Raw genomic sequence first — 20580 nt, forward strand, 5'->3', positions numbered from 1 at the left:
CTATATTCCTGGTATTTCCTTTCCTTTTATTTCATCGCTTCTTATCTCCTTTTCATTTTTGATTTCCTTTCCTTCCATAACTGTGATATCATTTTCATCATCCTTATCATTGCCGTTATCATAACTATACTGGTTTTTGTCCATCGGCTTCTTCCCTTTTTTCAGTTTTTTTACTTTCTCTGTTACTTTACCCGTTTTCACACAGCAACTTAATCGAATGACAATTCTGTTTAATGAAATAATTAAGTTTCCCTTTTCACACAGCGCTTTTTGCTTCATTAAGCGAACATCTGTCAGCAGCCCCTAAAAAATATTTCATTTTTGCAAAAACTAGTTAAAATGGAAAGCAGCCGTTTCCTTCTTAACTATAAATACAATCAAAATAAAATGCACGCGCAACTACCCAAAGATGTTGCACCCAATCAAATATGTGCCTATCTTCGAAAAAGCCAAAGGTAACTTTTGCAGCAAATGCAGCAAAAATTAAATTTTGAAATTTTTATTGTTTTTCGTAAATTGTAGAAAACAATTTATTTTTGATTGTCATTTATTACATTGACAATGAAATTTGAAGCACCAAGCAAAACCGATTGGATTTTTCACTCTTCAATAAAGCAATAATGAGATAATTAAGAATTTGTATTTTGTATGGAGGATTGAGTTCAATTAGGGCTGTAATGTAGAAAAATTTACTAATTATTTCATTAAGCCGCTGTGTGAAATTGGCATTATTATCTTATTTTTCTTGAATGTTTTAATGACTTTGTTTTGTTTTACTTTATTTTATGTATATGATATCTTTGCTTATTTTCATAGAATAGGGAAGATGCATATGAAATTGTATCACTATATCCTTAACCGTTCTTGAGATATCGCTACCCAAATTCGCTGGACATCGCCCTACGAGATTGTTCCGCTTAAATTATAGAATTGTATTATTACAAGTTACCGAGATATCACGTTATATAAGTCTCCAATACGCATTTTTAGTATTTTTCTTGCAGTAGTTACCCCTTTAAAAGAAAAGATGCACACAGACTTTCGGCACTGTTTCTTTAGCCCTTCTAAAGATATCGCAACAGCGATCTGTAGCCTCCACTGACTTTTTTTGTGTCGGATTTGTTACTACTACTCATATTACGAAAATCATACTATTGACGAAACGCCGGAGCTTCCTGATAAGGAGGAATGTCATACCTCCATAAGAGGATTCCATGTAACCTAAAATAAACCCCGTTTATACTAGGGTTATTCAATAAATTCTTCATATCTGTGGCAAGGCTCACCAGCCCTGTAATCCAGCATTATTTCAAAGACGTTTGCAAGGTTTATTAGGATTTTAAGATTTTGATAAATTCGCCGGTCCTCTCCAACAAATTATTGTATTTTCATAACTAGGAATGGTACTGTTTAATATTATGTACCAAAAACTGAAATTTTAGTACCCCAAACTATGTCAAAAGTGCCAACACTGATATCTTCTTCGTATGTGCATATATTTGAAAGTGCGTCAGAAATCTGTCGAATGGGTTAAGTACTTCTTATGCGGCAGTTACTCACGAACGTACGTACCAAAAACGTGTCAGCTGACACGACCTATCTTATAAGTGTGCAATGTAAACGAAAACTCATCGACGTGCAACGCCCGTACGTACGTAGGCCGGAACGTAGAAATCAAAACAATTTTGATTTTTTCCGTAAGAACGTGTCAGCTGATCGCTCTCTCACTAGATAGAGTTGCCTAGTAAACTTTTGTGCTCTAATTTTTGACCGTTTGCAGTTTTATGCAAAAACACCTAATTAAAGTTTGAAAAATTGTGAAAATAATTCGAAATAATTATGTAAAAGTGCAGATTATAAATATGTAATCTATTTAAATTTATTTAATATTAATTCCAGCCTTTTACAACATCAAAAATTAAATTGGAAATAGTTGATGTTTCCATAAGCATGCATGCAAACTGGTCAATGGCAACAGTGCTTATCTGTAAACAGTGCACACACAAATATGTTATGTACATGTACACAGACGCACACATTGATTCCTACGGGCTTGAGGGTTCGGTCAAACATGTTTCGTACGACAAACGTCCGTACGTACGGCACACGTCGGTGGGTAATTGCCGCTTTAATCTTTTTCATTGTTGTCTTTAATTTTAGCTGCCACTACTCTATTACATATGTGTCTCGCTACTCGTTCGCTTTAACCGGCTGATTGTTTGCTCATACTTTGGAAATTGTATTTAAACAATGTTTTGAGTAAATGATATGTAAGACGCACAGTACCGCATGCATCGGCGTGTGGCAAGTTGGCGCCATATGTTGCCAATCGGTTTCAATTTCACTATAGCGCACAGTGGTAATGATGCCAATGACGATGATGATGTGGCTGATTTGTTTTGAAGCGGTTAAAAGGGGGGATTATAATGTGCCTAATTGACGGCATTCAATGGAGATGAGTTGTTGTTGTTGAAGCGCGTCATAAGGTGTCGCAAAGGGACAATACTAATGGTTGAAATGTGTATTAGTAGATCTGTATGTATGTATACGCATACTTCGTTAGTTAAACATACAAGGGATTTTTTTTAAAAAAGAAAATGCAAAATTGAACTGTTTTCAACTCGTCGCACAAGTGCAATGACTAGACCAAATTACCTTGCGCTTTATTTAGCCAACAACATTTTGACACATTTATTGCAATGCATTGGCAATTGTTGCTATAACAAACGTATGCCGCTAGTAAAGTCTTCATGTATTTGCAGCAATGCAACAAAAGTCAATTGCGAAATTTGTGCGCAAATGACCGCGTCAATTACAGCCGTTGCAAGACTCCAATATCCAACGTAAGCTTTACAAGAGTGAGCTTCAAAAGCAATAAGCTTTAACGCATTTCCAGCTCATAAACGCTAGTCACGCCACATCAGCAGAATTTGTTGTGAGTTGCTGTTATAAATTCGTTTTGAGTAGTTAAAATGATATAAAATTCGATTGGAATGGGTAACAATTAGGTTTTTTTTTTTTTTTTTTGCGAAAGCCAACATGCCACTTATTTCTTCCACTTTCTTTCTTGATTGGCGCTTCTGTTGTCTATGAAACATGGAATAGCTTTTTATTTTTGTTAACTAATCGAGGTGCAATACTCACAAGCACTTGCAGTCATAATCGCCTTTGGCTCTATTGGAGTCTTGAAATAATTCACTATGTTATGTGCGAATTAGAGGTTTACGCCGATCACTTTATCGGCGGCGGCGGCGGCGTAGGCTCTATTATTGTTCTTACTTTAAAAAGCTTGATTTTTCTATTTAAAAAAAATAATATTCAGGAAAGGTTTTGTTTGTATGTATTTATCAACGCTTTGGCCATTTCGGAAAGATCTGGGGTTTTTGCCTCAAAATCTCGCCGATCGTTCAAAAATTGTCAGGAGTAGCTTCTTTCGGAGCGGATGTCCCTCGTTCAATTACTCCAGAGAGGCTTCGAACCTAACCCCGGTCTTTGGAATTGGTACTGCTGCGTCTGCTGAAAAGAAATAGAAATACATAAAATAGTCACACTTTTGTCTATATATCTCGTGCAAAGCGTAGTTTCACCTAGAGTTAAAACCTAATAATCATTGCGAACACAATTTCTTTAAATCATTTGTGGCTCTTTGGCGATCACGCACAAAGGCGACTTACGATTGCTATTTAATGGTCTATTAATACTCATGACTCTCGTGAAATTTCCTCCTAGCGAGTTAAGTGGCAGGTGTGTATCCCCCGAGACGTTATGCTCCGAAACGCAGGTGATGAAACAGCTTGAGCCAATGTATAGCTTATATTGATATTCACGACCAACCTCGATTACACTACAGTTGTCCTCAGGACCTTCTTTACCACTTGGTTGTCCGAGTTAATCTAAAAGTCCCTATCTGCAGAAGCCCTGAATAGCATAACATTCAACGCATCCTCAAGTGCGCGAACTTTCACATGAAAGACGCTACAGTGATCGGGCTTAAGACTGCGGGCAATCCGTAAGACTTTGCTTACCTAGTTATCATGCTCAGCTAGGCAAATCAAATTCTGTGAAGTAATCACATGACAAAAAAATTTCACAAACATTCAAATGTATGAAAATTCATTTTCATTGAATCACTCCACAGAATGGAAATCGCTCAAGCCAGGTGCGTTGGCAGCTAGTGTAGACATTATTTCATGCCCACACATCGTGCCTCCGCGTTTTATGACCCATTTTGGTAAGAGCAAAACTACTACCCAAGTTAATGAGGAACTCAGGCGTAGCGATATATCTTATCCGTACTTGAATCCGAGTCGTTCCGGTACTTAGGTTAGACTGCCTTTAAAACGAGCACAAATCGGAAAACATCAATAATCACAGCCACCGCTTAGGTAAGGATTGCACGATTGCCTTCGTTTTGTCAAGTTGTATATTTACACTTTCCTTTCTCATCCCGTAGTTTTACGGGGTAATAAAAGAATTAATTGACTGCAACCTCTTTTTCATTTATTCGAAGTAAGACCTTTCTTATTTGGAATCAAGACTCTTACTGCAAGCCCTACGAGTATAATATAAAGTCACTAGGCTTGTTTATAAGAATACATACATTAGGGTTTACTTTATTTTGAATTTTTGCCCCACCCTGTACGATTTTCCAACTTAAAATTTTCGACAGAATTAAAGGCGACTTTTAGCAGGTTTTTTTCGTCTGTTCATCTATTACATTCGTTACACTTAATGGGTCGTAAAAGTATTGCACAATAATTTGTATTGTCACGGATATTAACATCACTAAGTTATACCATCACTAAGGCGATGCCAAGGCCACGATAAGCAGTATTTACGTCAATAATCAAATCATGTATACACATACATATATAAGGCAGCCGAAATAAGTCACACACAGATGCATTTACTTATACGCCTATGTATGCGCGAGAGACTGTAAACTACAAACATTCACATCAATAATTCAGTCATTATGTATATACATAAACGAATTAATAATTGCGTCTACACATATGTACGTATACGAGCAGCGGAGCGGCAATGCACAAACACATGCATATATCTTATCGGAGTTGTCACAAGAGAGAGCAATAATTTGTGCACGTAGTTGTGGCTGGCGATTTTGTAGCCGAAAATAACTAGTAAGTTCTGGAAATCGAAGAGCCTAGAAGTATGCAGCGTAAACTATAAAAGCGGGGCAGGCGAGTAAGAAGTAATTCAGTTTGAGTTGAGCTATCAATCAGTTTGCTTAAGCATGCGATCTGGCGGCCAATAGTAGAGTTTCATTTGAGTTATTAATCAGTTTGGTTATTAAGCCAGCGAGTAGCAAAGTATAAATGTTATTGTGAAGTACTTGAATAAAGGCCATTTTGCATTATTACATATTGGAGTTATTTATTCAACAGTTTAGCGATACGAACTTAGCAGAGGGTTGCAAATAAGAGGATTTGCAAGTGAATTTGTTACAGTATATTTATGTTTTATATCGTAATACAATTCAATAATTTAATAAACAAATTATTGCACAATACGTCACAAAGCCTATTAAATTTTACGAATACAAATGTTTCCTCAAATTTTTAGTAATGAGTAAAATTAATACTATTTTCACACAGACGGCTCATTGAATAATAAAGGCAATTTTCTACATTAAGACGCTTATTGAGCTCAATCTTCCCTACAAAATTCGAATCTATTATTATTTCATTAGTTGCTAATCGAATGCCTAATGAAGTCAAAAGCACAATGCAACTCTGTTGGCAGCTTTCCGCTTCCGTTTCCGCTTCTTAGTTTTTGGTGTGTTCAGTGCTTAAAAATGTCATTTGTCAAAGCAAATGTCATTGTCTGCATGGCGGAACGATACAAGGTGGCCGCATTGAACAGCTGATTATAACTTTTTTTATTTGATTTGATACATCAACTACCGGCGCAGTACGATTTTGGCATTTGTCCATCGAATTTACAAGTACATGAAATTTTTATTGTTTGTAGGTATGTCACCATGCTCCCACCTTGTATCGTTCCGCCATGATTGTCTGTCTCATCCTTCATACTAATCAAGCAGTTACTTCTATGTGAAAGCAAAAAATTTACGATTTCATTAGCAGGTGAAATGAGATCATTAAGTTTCTGTGTGAAAACAGTATAAGACATACATATTTCCATGTTATCATACAAATAAGGCGCACCCTAATGTACAAATATCATTACTTTACAAATATTAATATGAACACCGTTTCTTGGAGACTTTGCATTCAGAAGCCAAAATCGATTATGGAACATTACATTTGGCCGCCTTTAACTGCCACTGACAGACAAAGCGACGACAAGACCACGAGCGACATCCAAAAAAAAAGCGACAAGAAACAAGAAATCGAATTGAATACAATGCGAATTGAGCAACACTGTAGTGCTGTATTGTAGAGCAGAGTGAGGCAGGAAAAAGGGGTAGAGGTCGCTGAAAAGGTGTATGATCGCAAAAACAGTAGCAACAGTAACAGCGCAGCAATATGTAGCCCAGGTTATGACTTGGTATATACCATTGTAATTTTTTTATTGTTGTTGTATTCGTGGAATGTTAAACGGCATAAAATAAACAAATAATGCTAAATATGTTTATAGCACACAAACAAAAAAAATCTGAAAAAGGTATTTAGTAGCAAAAGCACTAAAGTGGATCCGCTAATGCCACAAACATCGACGACAATGACCACAACGTCCAATATCTATAGTGCTCGATTCCAGCCGCACTTGAGTTATGTATGTGTGTATGGAGATGGAGTTCAAATTGTTGGTGATGGCTTCGAAGTGGAGCGTTTGTGGTGTACGGCAATCAAAGGAAACGCAATCACATATCAAAATCAAGATTTATACGCGCCATGTAGTAGTAAACGGTGAGCCGCACCAAGCTGGACCGCGTAAACTGTCAAAAAAAAATTTCGCTGGCGATTTATTGGCGCAAATTGAGTTTTGAAAGACAACAAAATAAACGATTTTGATTTTCGGGAGGGATGAGGATGGATGACACAGGGGGTTGCGGATGGCAATTTTGGTAATGGAAAGTATATTTTGGCGGAATATGTATCTACGTAAATATCTATGTAAATACACAAAAGCTGAAAGGACAAAAGCGAAATCATATTTGTTGTTATTCAATTTTATTAAGATTAAATCAATTTGAAAGAAGTGAAGCAGAGCATTAAGGCTATTGATGAAATCTAAATAATACCACATGAAATACTCAAAATTCATTTGAAATTTATAAATTGTATAGATATAACTTCATACAGTCAAACTCAGTTTAAAAGGGTTAGTGTACATTAGGGTAGGTTAAACTATTTTTCTTTTTTTCTTGTGTAAAAGTCAGTCCTACCTCACGCTGCCATATTTTCAAGCTGGTTGATAAAGTTTTAGTTAATCGAGTTTAATTACTGATGGAAGGGGTGCCATGAAAGGTCACCGGCCATAATGTCAGTTGACCTTCTGACCAATCAAGGGAGACGAGGGTCATATGGTCGTAAAGCCAGCTCATATATTTTCAAGAGTACTTAAGACCAAATTTTATTATTTTGACACGTAAGTGTACTGGTGTGTTTACAGTTACAATAACCTTTCATTATTTTCGCTTCATAGAATTTTTAGAATTCGAATACATAAATGGGTTTCGAAGAGATAGTATGCGGCTTTTTCTATATTTTGATTTCATTGCAGAGAAAAATTGGATTAAAAAACTGGTCCAACATAACGTCTAATTCATAATGCGAAGCTTTTTTGTTGTGCTAGACTCAATCCAGTAAAGTATGGTTGTTAACCTGGGTCGATTTGTATGGACGAAAGTTAACCGAATCAGGCCATCGATTTTTCGACAGGATATGGGCTCAGGAAAAAACGTTCCACTACGCATACCCAAAAAAATTATTTTCGAGCCTGCGAAAAAAAAATGCCGAAAGGGGAAATTCTTCGACCAAAACACTCCCCAAAACCAAAAAAAAATTTTTTTTTTCAAAAAATTGTTGTAAAAACGTTGACGATAACAGTTTTTGAAAAAAAAAATATTTTTTGGTTTTTGAGAGGGATTTTTGCTCGAAAAATTTACCCTTTCGCCATTTTTTTTCGCAGGCTCGAAAATTACTTTTGTGGGTATGCGTAGTGGAACTTTCTTCCTGTAGTGGAATTCACTAACTTTTTTAACGTCATTTGCCATCGCTTAATTTGCGAATCGATAACTATAACGATTTCGTTATCCAGTCATTATTTTGTATCGATATTTGTTCATCGACGATCAGCTGTGTTGTTGAATAAACGGCAAGTGAATTGGCTGCGTTAAAAATAACGAAATTAATATTTCTGACAATTTTAGTAAAAAAAGAAAACAGGAACTTTTATTAAATACTTTCAAACACGAAAAGCAGCTTTATAAATCAAATGGCATTTGAGTACTTGGCGTACGTTTTATCACAAGATGAAGACTTACTAAGTCCATTGCCAGTGGACAGATACCTTCTTAGAGAAGTAGATAACCCATTCCACTTGAATACAACAGAGTTTCGAAAGCTGTACCGACTAACCCCAGACTTGGTTCATGATATTATTTTTCAACTTGATGGTCAATTAAGGGGTACAAGAATAACTGCGATAACAACAGAGAAAAAAAAGAAATTAATACCGCATTTACTTACCTTTTGTTAAAATATGTAAAAACTTGCACAATAATGACTTTTAAAAGCAGTTAGTATACGGAATTTATTTATTTTTGGCATTCCTTTTGTGCTTTTCGCATTTTTTTAGATTTCGTTAAGCTGTGCTGCCACCTTTCTGCTATTAAAACGAAATTTAAGGGTCATTTATTTCGAGTCGTTAAAACTAAGTTAGTGAATAGTACAATCGATAAGGCAAGCGACAAAATTTTTAATTAAAATCTCGACAAATCGCATCCTTATAAGTTAGTGAATTCCACTACTGAGCCCATATCCTATCGAAAAATCGATGGCGCGATATCGGTTAATAAATCGACCCAGTCTAATGGTTGTGGTTTTTTTTCAGAAATGGTCATAAGATCAAGGGGAAATTTCCTAAAATGGCATTTACAAATTTAAAAAGGTGGTCAAGAGGACGTCAAGGTGTATTCAAAGAGATTTGCGTAAGCAAGTTTTACTCATTCGTCCCATTTTGTCTCCGATTGAGTGTATATGGCTTACATTGCACAAATCATTCATTCCGCGATTTCATATTGACATTTGGAGAATTTATTGCTTTCAGCAATTATGTATGTGTGTGTGTAAGAGAATGTAAGTATGTAACTTTGTTGCCTTACATACCTACAAACTGACCGCTGATTCACTTGACTTTACAACTTCGGCTTGACCATTACATTTACATAAACACAGCTATCCATATATTTGTGTCTATTGAAGTATGTAATCTGAACTGTTTTTCATGTAAACGCTTTGACATCTCTTGGATCGCGACCAAATTCAACCTCTACGCGTTTGTAATATTAGCATATCAGCTTTGTATTGATCAACATATTTGGTTGGTATCGCGTATATGTCAACAAATAAATCGTCATTGTAAAAATGGTTTTGTAAATTGTTTTCGACATTTGCTAACTGAAACTACACAACGGAAAGAAGTTTGAAAAGCAATCCATTTTGTTACGCGTAAAAATAGGTGACGATACAAATCAATGAGAGAAATTTATAAGTGCATGCTTCTGTTAAGGCTTATTTAGATGCCCGATGTGAAAATGCTGAGCAAATAGTTGCGCTGAATTGTCAAAAACCGGAGCTCCTTTGCCGACATCTGCTTGACGCCTATTCGCATGCCAAGGCAAATGAGAGGAAATCTCCGAACCGATTGCATAAGATCGGTCATCATATAACCCAGCCGTGTTGTCTGGAACAACATGAGCAGCGCTTCATCTGTTTTGCATTCGGTCAACTCCCTGGGAAATTCGTGCCCTGTTAACCCCGTTATCAGAGCCAACTTTTTAACATTGGATAATAGAATTCCAGACTACATAGATATCGCGTGTTGCTCTGTCTCTTACTTATCCAGACTCAACCAAAACATACGCATACTATCGACAACATGACACATCAATCTACCAACATATGATTATTCGCTGGGTTCGGTCATGCTAAATAGAAGAAAAACCGTTGTGGAGATAGGAGAAAACAACTGAATAAATTGTGGCTTCTAGGCGATATACTCAAGAAGTTGTACTCTCTGCTCTTTTGTGAAGGGTGGTCATAGATAACCTTCTTCACCTACAGCAAACAATATCACATCGACAAGCACTGCACATCATATAGAGATGGTGTGATAGAAAAGGGCTAACTATTGTTCCTAACTATCCTGGTGTTTTTTTACCAGGAAAACAATAATGTCCATGTTTTATCCATCCATGGCGGTACCAGAAAATACCTGGAAATAACACTCAGCAGAACACTAACATGCAGTGCGAGTCAACCCCTAGCACTCGGCTTTAATGGCCCAGAAGATTCAATATCCGGCAAGGGACCATCAACATTGATAATTCTCCACAAAACATTCGGGAAGTCTCCTTATCGCTACAAGAAGATGAAGAATATAGCTTTGTAATAGTCCAGTGAAGTGAGTAAATAACCGTTTTGGCTATGACAGTAATCGTTTTTTGATCCCATGGGTACGCTTCGTCAAGGAAACGACACAAGAACGTATTTGCCACCATCCAGTGAGTTTTACAGCTCCGGCTCACGCTCAATTCTCACGGGAATGCTCTGGATCATTGAGAGACTTGAGAAGCAGATGTCGTGATATTTTCGCACACGTGAAATGTGATAGGTAGATGTCGCCGCTGTTTTTCATTCAACTCATACGGCGAAAGGCTAAGCAGCGACATCTATTTTTGAAAAAGTAGGTTTATTAAAGGCAGCGTTGCCAAACTAAAGACAAGTAATTAACAAATTATCTGGCTCACAAATTGAACCACACTTCTATCTGGATTTATCTGACTCAAATCGTTGTTGTTGCATTTACATGCAAAATTATTTATCTGGCTCAGGCTCTTTGCCACCGGATGATGGCTATTGTGGACAGGAGTATGAGGTGGAATGTAAATCGCCAAATACACGACACGAACATTTCCGCGAACATTCCGCAATCTTGTTCGCAGCTTTGGCCATACACCATACGAACTTTTGGCCGAACATTAGTTTTTTTTAGAAATTTTTTATTGTCCATTTTACTTTTCCGCGCACGTCTGTTCCGTTCAGAAATTACTACGATTATGAGCTATTTCGCCATACACGCACGAACAGTTCGCGCAAATGTTCGCCAAAAATTAAAATATTTTGATTTTTGGCGAACATTTGCGCGAACTGGCAAACACCACCATACACGACAGAAAAGGTCGCAGAAACATGACATAACGGGAATGTTCGCGGAAATGTTCGTGTCGTGTATTTGGCGCTTAAGCAACACATCTTTATTTCTCGCAACCCTTCCTTTCCATTTAGTTAGTCACATGCTGAGTTCGACGCGTGAAAACCATTGCAGACTTCCACACCCTATCTGAAAGTTTTTTTTTACAACCAACTTCAAGAACTAACTACATACATACTTAATTATTATGGTCATAATGATCGTCATTAACAAGATACAAAATGGAAAATCAGTAAAAAATCAATAATGAATTTGTGACGTGATGAGATTGTTAAGACGGATGTCTTCTGCTATTGCACCGCCATGTTTGAGAGATACATACGAGTATGTACCTTAAGCAAGTGAAACTCCGATCGCATTCTTTGCTGGGATTTGATATGTAGCTGTTAAGATCACTGTTGAGCAGTAACTGAACTTTTTTGGTATTACTTCGGAGACTGGTTGGTGTTCAAGAGTTGCACCGAAATTGACATTTCAATTTATTATTTTTTGTTTTTTATATAAAAAAGAAAGACCAACGTTATTGTTGTCGCCGCTGTCATCATTGTGCAAGTGATCGATGCTCCAACTCAATTTTATTAACCGCGAGTCAGTAAAAAATTTTGCGAAAATTGCTCGAAACCAGGTAATACAAAGTTAGCCGGCACGAAACAAAGATAAAAAGGCGAAAACATTTTTCTTTTTCTTATCACTTTTCAACAAAAATTCGCATTAAAAAGTTTTGCACAAAAAGAGTTTCTCTGATCAACGGCTCAATTGCCGACAACAATTGCAGACATTTTGACGTCTTCATCATAATTTTGTGAGCTGCAATCGCGTTGCTGTACCACAATACCACGTCCCTTCAAATAGCTAACTACCTACATCCAAGAGACTGAAGATTGAAACTCGATTCCGTCATACATCCGCTGCAAATTTAATGCGTTTCCTTGTATCCATTTTCGGTATTTCAATTAAATTTTCTTTGCAGTCCTAAGAACCTCATCATAAATGTCAGTCCGTTAAACAGACACAACAATAACATCACTAATACTAATAATAGCAAAAAACAACAATAACAGCAACAGTGTCCAAGCTAGTTGTCCATCACTGTCGCTGCTACACATCAAGGTTTGTACCGATTTGTGGCAAAAAGAAGCGTGCGTCTGGAATGACAAAAGGTGTAACAAAAGTCGCATCGTGTAGCGTCACCTCAGCGCATGGTTGAGTATGCTTTTTGTAGCCGCAACTAACTTCAGTATACTTTTTCTTTACAACTGCTGTACAGTGGGGTCAAAAGATATACACTGACCGGAATGTATCAAGCCACACTAAGAGGCTCTCCGTGCGTAGAACTCCCTTGCTCTTTTCCGTTTAAAACTTAACCTCTTACGGCCCTTACAGTTCTTCGCAGGATAAGTCAGCAAGTCTCTCTTCCACCCTCCTTTGCTGTTGGGTGAAATGTTCCTATTCGAAGAAGGTGGCGCATACATCGTCTATATTTGCGTTTTCATCCCTCCACATTCTGTGAAGACAAATACATACTTATGTAAACGTTTAAAAATTGGACGACGTAAAAGTCGGCCCCTTAACGTGGTTGCTTCATCCATAGGTTGAGTTCGGTAATTGATCCATTGGTCCAATGTCCTTCAAAACTGCAACTGAACTGTTGTTGCCAGCGTCGGATCGATTCCAATTGCGGCTTTTCGGCAACCTCATCTCTTTTTGCTACTACTCCGATGACGTATATTTCTTCTTGCACTTGTTGTTGTTCTTGCACTTCTACGAAGTCTTCTTGGGCGTCCTTCCTCTCTGGGTGATTGCAAAAAAAACAGAACCTGCACAGTGTTTCTTATATTGTCCTCGTCCCTTGTTGTTATTGTCGTAGCGATAAGGACATTTCCCGTAAGGTTTTGGGGTCGCAGATCCGGTACGTTTCGGGAACGATTTAGTATGACCACATGCAACCTTCTAGGCCATACCGCCATCTCACCCCCTAGATCCATGGGGAAATTGAGGTCGCCAGAGCCTCGGCTGATAAAGAAACAGGATTCGCGAAAAATAGGTGAGGTTGACGATTGGGTTGGAAAAGCTATAAATTGCGCTGGCAACACTTTAAAAGGGTTGAATCAATTGTCCTCGTCTCTCAGCTGGTTCGGTGGACGGAATTTATATTGGCACATTTTTCCGTAACTCCGCGAATTCGCTGTTCCACCTGCTTCTTACCCTTCACGTGCATTGTTTCTTTGGCCGTCTTATCCCCCTTAAAGGTACTGTGGGTTTTTCATTCTCCAGTTTACTATAGCCAGGTCGCGGACAACTTTTACCGTAGGGCAACAGCACAAAAACCCATTCCTAGAGTACAAAATTATTAATGTTATCACTATCTTCAAGGATGTAGGGGGAAAGGGGCGGGACTAGCGACTTGGGACTTTTATTCAACCAAAATTGATTACTCATGTCACATCGTCTCCTACTTTGAAAATCTTGAAAGAAAAACATATGATGCACTTTACGATGAATTTCCCAAAAGTAATGGATTTTAACCCATAGTACGCCGCTTTGCAGCTTATTCCTTCAGCTTTGTACATTAATAATTGCAATTTCTGTTGTCACATGTGCAAAAATTCCTGTCGTCAATTTTTATCTTTTCTATTTGTAGTGTGATTTCTTTTTTATTCGATTTTCGCCATCTTCCGATGTCTACCTGCCATTGCAGCACCCTTTTTTGCGCTGATAATGATGTGTGATGTTGGAATTTTGTGCGTGTTGCAATTTCAGGGGCTTCTCAGCAAGCGGCGACACTTTTGCAAGGATCGCATTTTATAATTTCGTTTAATAAAGTTGTCACTTTGCGGCAATAAAAAAACCGGACGACACCATTTGCAGCGAGTCTATATTGTTGGCGGACTACTTACTCAGTAGCCAATGGAATGGGTTGTGACTGCACAACTTTGATCAGTACCAACGATAGCACAGTCTGCAGGATGGAATGCGACGATTAATTTTGCACGAATTCACTATTGTTATGAGCAAATTAGGAATTTTGGTTGACAGTTGTTTTGAGTATACGGTAAAACCAAAAAATGACGGTTCATCAAAGGCACTGACGGCGTCTGTCAGTCTGGCAGCATTGGGAGAGGATTAACTGCTAATAAGTTAAAGTATTTGTATTAAATATTTTTTTAAGATAATGAATTTAAAGATATGTATGTGGGAAAAGCTGTGCTGTGAGGGCTCCTTATAAATTCACAGAGATAGAGTTCGTGAAGAGGCTCACCTGTTGGAGCTCACCAACCCAGCGGGTTAGGGGGTAAGAATATACGCGCGGTAGGGTAGAGGTAAGAGGCGATTAAAATACCAGTTTCAAGGGGTTGTGTAGCGCTACCCTTTCAGGTTACCAGTGCAATATATAGCTTCTTCAAACCCAATTGTCAACCTCACCTATCCGTGGCGAATCCTGTTTCACTAACAGACGAGGCTCTGGCTACCCCCAGCTCCTCATGTAACTTGGGGTGGGGAGGGAGGGATGGCCTGAAGGTTTAATGTGGCCATATAAATCGTTCCCGCGATGGGCGGGCTAGCACTTTAATGGTGCTGTGTTACCGGAGCCTTCGGGGAGTCGCTACAACAACAACAACAACAGGCGAGATTCCAGTCACGTAATTTATGGAGTGCATGTATCTATACTAGAGGTCGCCAAACAAAAAAATAAATGTTAACATATATGCGTGCATGTATCTTGCCTCGTTGCTTGTTAATCAACGATCAAAACACCACCACTACTATGATCTTTCTCTTACAAATACAGTCACAGTTTCAATTCGGAGTATCACTGGCTTCTTACGCATTCTTTACTGAAATTAAAAGCGGCAGAGTTCCCCTTCGAAACAATAATAGCACAGCAGTTTTTGAAAAGTATTAGAAACACATCATTTAAGTCCATTCATCATTATTCCATATCACCAAATCCCCAACACGTTCCGCAAAAAAATTTGCTATAGAAATTAACTCTTGTGTAGCGACCTTTCCTCGACTCGTTACTGCAAACCTACACATACATAACATCATATCACAAATAACTGTGCACATTACAAACTCAATTAAACATCTGATATATACTAATAGTATGTACGATTTTGTTATCCACTGCAGTATCATTTAAGTTTATTTGCACAAACATTTTGTAGACTCGCGTCTAATTATCACCAGACCAATTTTATTATCATCAAAAAGTGATTTGTCTAATGTGTTTGTTGTTGCAACGCGTATGCATGTGTTGCATTAAGTACAATGTGCAACATTGCAAGCAATTCGTCATGCTGTGTTGCGTTTGCATATAAAATGGTACAAAATTGAGTAACAAAAACAAAAAGTTCTTGGAACTCAGGTGGGGGAGCTAATTGCTACAAAAACTGAAATGTCATCAGTACGAAGGCGATTTGTTCAAATACTTCGCATACTGCGGTAAACGCATTAAATATGTGATAAGCACGATTAAGCAGGCAACAGCAGTGACATGCAACGCACACTAACAACTATAAGGGGCACTTAAGGCGTAAGGTTGCTCTATGTACGTGTAGGTATGTCGTTACTGGTGTGAGTGGGTGTGACAGTGTTGAGATTTACAAAATTGATGCTTAATCAATGTCAATGATTACACATGTGACTCGTTTCTGTTCTTGCTGTTTATAGATAGGTGTAGAAATGTATGAAGAAGGGACATACAGACGAAGTAGTTGTAAATTAGTAAATGATTTGTTAACAAGTTCCAAGCTACAATGCTACAATATAAAAGGTGAAAGGAGAAGGCGATATAGTGACTGGTTTTAAACCATCGACGCACAGTGTTTCGTGTAGAACAAGCTAGCTGGACAAAATTATTTTATGAGATCTTCCGTTTCATATGCAGTCATTTATTACAACTACGTCATTTTTTTCAGCCATATGTTCTTTTTTTAATTTTTTTCTAAAATTTTACTTCATATGCATACATTTGCTTATTTCATATACAGTAACTCATGTGAATAAGTGACATAGATCCAAAAAAATGTAAAGTACTTAAGAATATTACTTTATTGTACTTAAATTGAATGGACTACAAATATCAATACTCTAAAAAATTGTAAAAATTCGGAAAAAAAAAATTAAAATTTTTTTATGAAAATTCGTCGAATTTTTTAAATATAATTTAGTTTTTGTTATAGATCGTGACAAATTTTCTTATGGGAAATTAGTTAAAATAAATTTGCGAAAGCGAAAATTGTAAGAATTGTGCAAAAAGGGTGTCTACTTATTTATGTGAGTGACTGTACATATGTACATACATATTTTGTATTTATTTGAGTATTTATCCTGGCACTACAATTTTTACAAAATTATTTTATATTACCAGTCAGGAATGTAAAAGTGAATTACAATAATAATAATAACAATGTAAATAATTAAATTAATTATGTGAAAATTACTTATTACAAAAACTTAAAAGTAAAGTATCATACAAAGTAGAAAAGACAATAGATTTAAATTGAATAAAACCTGATCCAAAAAAAAGTTATAGGGTAGGTTATCTTTTATAATTATGTTATTATTCGCTATCATCACTTTCATTGGATGAGTCACTTGTGGAATAGTCAGCAACACTACTGTGAAAGCTTGAAACAACTGCGGTATTTATTGACTCCTCAACATTATCGGAGGACAGTAAATGTAAGACTTCTGAAGTCAGGCTTTTAAATTTTTTCTTGGGTATCTCCCTAAAACTGTTTACTAAAGGATCCGATGTTATAAGCAACATATTCATAAGATCTCTATTCGTGGCTTCACGCGACTGCTTTTGTGTGTTATCATCCCTGAATCGTCTCAAATCTTTGTTATGGGCTTCCTGTGCTTCCTCAGAAAGTTGACCAATAGGTAAAATTGCTGATTTTATAATATCAGTACTATGCACTAAGATTTTATGAACTGTAACAGGCATATAAAACCACGGATAGAGATCTGTGTATAGTTTTTAGTCTCACTCGCAAATATCTCAAATTGTTGGATATTGATATTATAACCAGATGCTAATGCGCGAAGGAATTGGTTTTGCCGTTTGTAGATCAGCTTTAAAGGTTCAAATATCTCGTCGGAGCTGGTACGTACATACATCCTATTTGATATGTAGAGATAACTAAATCTACAAAAAAAATTAAAAATAGATGTGCAAAGAATTCGCAATGGTTTTTTCTTTCGACTATTAGAGAATACTTGCGACTATAACATATGTAAAATATAGCCCGGATGTCCGCGGATGTATGTAACTTTTTTATCCTTAAATTTAAAAATATAGAGAAAAAATACCTTTTCTTCTTAATAACGGAATGTTAAATATATTGAAAATACTCTAATTGCGAAAGAATTACTATTAAAAAATTTTACTTACCTTCGAGCTTAGAATCCATCAAAAAAATTATGTAAAAGTGTTCACTTAAAAGAAATATGAAGCTTAATATTCAACAAGAATTTTGAAAATTAATCAATGCATTTTACGGCCACTCCTGCCTTCTTACTTCAATTACTCAATATATATGAGCAAAAATATCAAAAAAAAAAAAGCAAAAATCCCGTTATTTTGTTTGTTTTCTTTCATTTCTCATTACACTTTTCTTGGAATAAGAACTTTGTTTTTGTCCAGCTAGCTTGTTCTACACGAAACACTGTGCGACGTCAAAACAATGCCTGTTGACTCGCTATTAGTTGCTTAATTCAGATTCAAAACTTGAATTGCCAAGAATGTCGGAACGTCTTCTAAGCAATCCAGACACCCAGGGTTTCACTGGCTGCCGTTACTAAATAAATTAACTCACACCAGAGTAATTTTGTCAGAACAAATCTGCATGAAACAAATACTTGACTTGAGCTTTTGAAAAAGTAAACCTCGGAAGAGCACGAGTACATTTAGGGTGCAATACTGCAAAGTTGAGTTCGGTAGCCGTAGTAGGTTGATTTATCCTAAAGATGACTGAAAGTAGGCAGCGAAACTTGGGAAGAAATCACATTTGCTTCCAAATTTCTACGTATGAGATATTTGACCGAAAAGAGCTCTTCGAGTTTGGTGTGGCACTACTCACTTCACCAAAATTGCTTAGACTGCCATATCTATGCCCTAATTTAAGTTCGCTGTTATCACAACGAGAAGCGACTGGCGCATTTTTCTCGACAGCTATAACCATTAAACGGTTAAGTGTCATTGAAGTAAGTAGACGAAATCAAATATTTATAAAAAATCCCACTACCACTCTACCGAGACTCCCACTACCTCTTCCATTCTTACTCTACATCCTACTCTCACACCAACACTCACTTTGAATCTCATACCCACTCCCTTGCTCTCCCACTCTCCTTGCTGCTCCTAATACAAAGTTCCGCTCCCGTTTTCACTGCCACTCCCGATTTTGTCAAGATCTTACTCCATGCACCTATAAAGCATAACCTCGAAAGTATTCTATATAGGCTACTTTGGAACCCTTGATAATAGGCGGAGATCAAACTAATTGGAAATATCACCGTTACAAGCAATTATTCGGCATATGCCTGAAAATATCTTCAGCTTCAATATCACTAGATAGATTTCTTTAGAACTATCATCACGTTTTTAGGATAGCGAATATAAAAAGGACTAAGCTTGGTGCTGTGAGGTTTTAGAAGTCCTCCACCTATTAGGCCAGAAAAATAAAGCAAAGGTTACTTTCACTTTAAAGTTATTGATCTTGCAACATACATTCATATATTTACAATATTGTGTGAGTTTTTTTTTTTTCAGTATTTAACGCATGTGGCTTGGGGAGTGGCACGTGCGCCCAAATACCACATATATGCATGTCGTATTGTTTAGTCTTGGATTTATTACTCGCGAGCTTTTATCAGCTTACTAAATCTTTAAACTTACATAGCGGATAAAAAAAGGATAAAAAGTTTTAAATACATGCATATTAGGGCGGGTCGATTTAAAAAGCTCTGGTGAACCCCAAGGGGGGTTCCAGGGGGTGTGCCACTGGCATCGGTGGGTCGGGCCTCCAAAGTTAGTAGGGATCGGTCATACATTTGGACTCGATTGGAGCACTCTAAATGGGTCAAAATGGGATTTTTCAAAATTTGCCCCTACCCAAAAGTTCGACCCAAATTGGGGGACACCAGAATTCGTTTTAGAGGTGTAGTTCCTTCAGCAAAGTTTCTTATTTTGATCCCTAGAATATGATTTTCACAAAGCAATGAGCGATTTTTCTGCCTCCCCACAAATCGACCCGGGCTAATGCATATGCATGTACGTAGTATTTGTTCTAAATTAGTTATATGTTTTTACATACATTCACATAAACTTCATCCCTTCTATATATAGTACATAATTCGAACGGACTGCAGAAGGCTTTATTGTTTAGCTTTGTAGAAACGTAAAGTGCACTCAAGCGTTAAACAATAAAAATATATCAAAAATAGTTGAACGTTTCATTTGATCGATATTCTGAGGCAAACGTGAAGTTTTGTAAATTTCGAATAACTTGTTCAAAAGTAACATACGCCATATATGTATGTAGGTCTCCTATGTAGGTTTCGCCAACTCTCTGTTTTTCTGCAAATAGATGATCTAGGTCGATGTTCGGTCCTGGATCTATAGGACTCTATGCAATTAATATGCTTCTAAATCTTCAAGTATGATCCGATCTGCAATAAACTGTCACCCAAATAAACTTCTTTTTCCCGCCTATAGCATTCTGAGCTGGTAAATAAGTATCGAAAACTATCCGGTAATCTAACATGGCTTGGGTATAAGGGCAGTGAGTAACCTTCATATTGATTGCTTTATTGGGAACTCTAAGATCTTCGATATTGGACTCGATACATAACCTCATTTTTTAAGCTTGAAAAAAAAAAAAACACTTCTATAGGTTTATCATAGCTTTTGTTTTAACAGCAAGAACACTCCATGGAGGCTTAGGGAGTGTTACGAATATGGGAAGTCGTTTGCCAAACTAAATCCGGTACGCTCCGGTAATAGCACCTTCCGCTACCAGCCCTAATGTATTGAAAACAATTTTTTCCCCTTGAACCTCGAGGACCGTTGATTTTAGACACCTCTTATGGCGGTCATTCAGTGAGTGTATTTCTGCCATGAAAAGTTTCTCAGTAAAAACT

At 37.1% G+C, this 20580-nt stretch overlaps 1 pseudogene; it reads right to left on the reverse strand.

Annotated features, from left to right (window-relative positions):
* Positions 1–20580, reverse strand: part of LOC137254114 (zinc finger MYM-type protein 1-like) — a 74984-nt pseudogene continuing 54404 nt past the window's right edge.

Source organism: Eurosta solidaginis, chromosome 5 (genome assembly GCF_040869045.1).
Source record: "Eurosta solidaginis isolate ZX-2024a chromosome 5, ASM4086904v1, whole genome shotgun sequence".
NCBI lineage: Eukaryota > Metazoa > Arthropoda > Insecta > Diptera > Tephritidae > Eurosta > Eurosta solidaginis.